The sequence below is a fragment of the Myotis brandtii genome, unplaced genomic scaffold, assembly GCF_000412655.1.
Source record: "Myotis brandtii unplaced genomic scaffold, ASM41265v1 scaffold453, whole genome shotgun sequence".
In the NCBI taxonomy this organism is placed as follows: Eukaryota; Metazoa; Chordata; class Mammalia; order Chiroptera; family Vespertilionidae; genus Myotis; species Myotis brandtii.
The window spans coordinates 219,953-223,237 of NW_005367314.1; the positions used below are offsets into that span (position 1 = coordinate 219,953).

The 3,285-nt window shown below is 50.7% G+C and overlaps 1 pseudogene; it reads right to left on the reverse strand.

The window, feature by feature from the left end:
- Positions 1–611: 611 nt before the first annotated feature.
- LOC102245544 lies at positions 612–3,284 on the reverse strand (annotated as a pseudogene).
- Between the last annotated feature and the right edge of the window lies 1 nt (position 3,285).

The following is a 3,285-nucleotide window of genomic DNA, read 5'->3' on the forward strand; positions in this document are numbered from 1 at the left end:
AAATGAATTGGCCATTTGCAGAATATGTAATTTCACTCTTAGATAATTTTCCTTCCACCGGGATCCCAAAACTCATTCATTTTGGTCACTTCTCAAGAAAAATATTTTTAAAATTTATTTTTCAATTATAGTTGACATACTCAATATGGTGAGCAACATAGGGATTAGACATTTATATATCTTATAAAGTGATAACCCCCAAAAGTAAAATTCCACCTTTGGAAAAGTCAAGCAGCTTGCATTTTTACAATTTCTTTTACTGCCAGAGAGAAGACTATAACAGCTTGTACAAATTCTGTGTCAAATTTTGTGTTTCTAAATCTGCCTAAGTCAATGAATTGAATATATGTCTATACTAATTTATAAAATATGCTTTATTTTTATTTTCCTTACAGTGATATTGCAATCTGTACAAAATGACTAGTTTCAACAGGATTTTCCTGGGAAAAACTGAAAGTGTATCTCTATTTCTACTCATATATTTGGGATGTACCACAGACACACACACAGAAGTAAGAAAAAATAGTATAAGAACAAGTCTACATATTTTTTTTTTTACATTCTTACTTGTGGTTTCCGTTCATTTGTTTTGTTTTTGCTTTTTATTTTATTTTTTCCTAGAAAAAAAGAAAAAACACAACCAGGGGGATTTATATGATACTGTCAGGATAGCAGGGGGAAGAGAAAGGCCGGAGGTGTGGACAGTTAATAAAAAGTGGGTTCTGAATTACATGGAACAGTCCACAGGATCATGTCTGAGGCCTCACAAGATGACTGGTCATTTTGGCATGCGTGTCCGGTGCTGGGTCTCCTGCTCTGCCCCTCAGACACCCAAGCACCCAAGGTCAACAAGAGCTGGCCACACCCTAGAAATCTGCCAGACAAACTCGGACTTGACAGAAAGACAAGACAATGTAGCTCCTTGGCTTTGTGTGTAGTATCACACACAGTCTTTCTTGCTCACGGTGGAGTCTGGGGTGAAAGTCACTATGGGACACACTTTGGCATCACAGTGAACTCCAGGCAGCCACCCATTCATGTGCAGACATGGTCTTCCCACCCACACCAGTGTCTGTCCAGACATCCCCAGTCGGTCTGGCCCAAGGATGAGGCACAGAACGTTCCTTCCCAGCCACCACTCAACAGCGGTGTCCACTCTCTGGCCTTGCTCGGTCACCTGCAGGAGGAGAGTGGGACCCATCTGCTTTTCAGCTCTGCAATGAACACTGATTCCAAAGACGCTTGGCCATCTGGATCCACACGGAAGGTTTCTCGAATTTCTCCCACTTTTATGCTGATCTCAGGGCAGAAAATTCAGCCAGACCCGGAGCCATAAGTGGCAAACAGGAAAGCCAGAATGATGGCTGGGCAAGAAAGAGCCCGCAAGTAACACAATGCAAGGCCAGAGGACATTCAAGACGGGGAGGGGGCATGCAGCAAGCTGTTGCCCCAAGTCACAGTTTAGGGGAGGCACTAAGCCTGAAGGACACAGCCAGGTCTGCCGTCTACGCCTCCCGCAGCAGGGCCACTGGTTGTGATTCCTATGTGGAGAGTGCCCTGCTGTGACCTCTGTTCCTGCACGGAGGCCAGGTTACATCTCAGTCCACAGTCCTGAGGAGCACCACGCTGGCCAGCCAGCCAGGCCATAGTCCTCAGCCCCTCTGCTGATGGGGCTCTGGGTTCCACAGGAAGGCCCTGGGAGCGAGGGAGCAAGGGAAGAGGGATGCATTCTGCTGGGAGAAGTTCAGGGAGAAACTACTGTGGGCTGGAAGGAGCTGTGGCTCAAAACACTGCAGAGCCCAAAAGAATAGGATAAACATCGATAAAATGACAAGTCTTGTCGCTAGTTTAAAAACAGATGATTGTTGCTGTTGCTTGGTTTTGTTTTTTCCTTTTAAAACCACTCAATTTTAAAAGGTGAAGGGGCTGGAGAGGTTCAGCCCCTTCACTCTGATCCTTTCTGGGCACCAGGAGGTCTCAGGCCCATACCCGCTGCTCTCCTTGCCTGGGCTCCAGCCACCTAAGCCAGGGCAGGGTGGGGACAAGACTTGCTCTGCTTCCCAACAGCAATTCCGTCAAACCAGAACACGGAGGATGGGAAGTCCAAAGACTAAAGTGCAGAGATTTCCAGAGGGGGCGGCCTGCCACTGGGCACTCTGAGAAGGAATGGGGCGGGGGCAGCCCACAGCTGCAGCTGTGGAACCCGCTGACCATTATGAAGGAAGCCTGCAGGGCACAGTCCCCTTTCCCTTGGGCCCTGTTGACACCTCTCTCTGAGACAGTCCACTGTCAGTAGCTCCTCAAGGAAAGAAAGTTCTGGTCGGAAAGATATGGCCCATGAAGGGAGAAAACTTGTATGACCATCCCTGGTTGGTAATGACTAGTGACCTCAGGGACAGGAAGGTGGCAAGAGGGGAAACAGTGCATGATATAAAATCCATGAACCCCAGGTTTCAAGAGCAAGGATACATGAACAACCCAAAAGGCAGTCTCTCTCCTGGGGAAGGTTTGGTGAAGATGCTCAGGATCCTACCAGTGAGGCCTGCTGGGGGAAGGCGCTCCTCGGGTGGGAGGAGCCGCCACATGGGAGCAGGGAGGAAGAAGGCCTAGGCTGGCATTAGGGTGTGTAGGCCGGGGGCGGCTGGAATTGGTTGATGACCTCATATTCTGAGGAGTAGGGCTCGGTCTCCTCCATCTCAGATAGCAGCTCCAGCGCCTGCTCCTCCTCCTCTGTCGGGTAGTGGCGTAGGAGGTTGGCTGCTGTGGCCAGGATTGAGGCTCCACCAGCTCCTGCCACCAGGTAGAAACTAACAGCAAAGGTGACATACACCTGGGAACCATGGTACTTCTTATGTTGCTGCTGCTGGGCCAGGATGAGTTCGGAAGCCCAGTAGGAAAAGCCGATGACGGTCGCACACTGCAGGACTGTGAGGATGTGGGCAAAGGCATAGCGACGGGTGATCTTCAGGGCTGGATGTTTGGGCCCAAAGACAGCTAGGAGGAATGCCCAGGAAGCAGAAGGTGGCAATGACCCGCAGGCGCAGCACCGTCTGGGGATTCATGCAGAAGTCTTTCAGCAGGTCCGGATGCACATAGCCCAGTACGTCGGAGACCCCCAGCTCCTGGCGGGAACAGGTGCCACCATGGATGTGCAACCAGGCAGGCTCGGCGAGGGCAGTGCACAGCGCCGTGATGGACAAGGCGCCCGGCAGGGCAGAGGCCAGGCTACGCTCCGGCTGCTTGGGCAGAGCACTGCCTCCCGGGCTCCTCCCCCGGCGCCCGCCG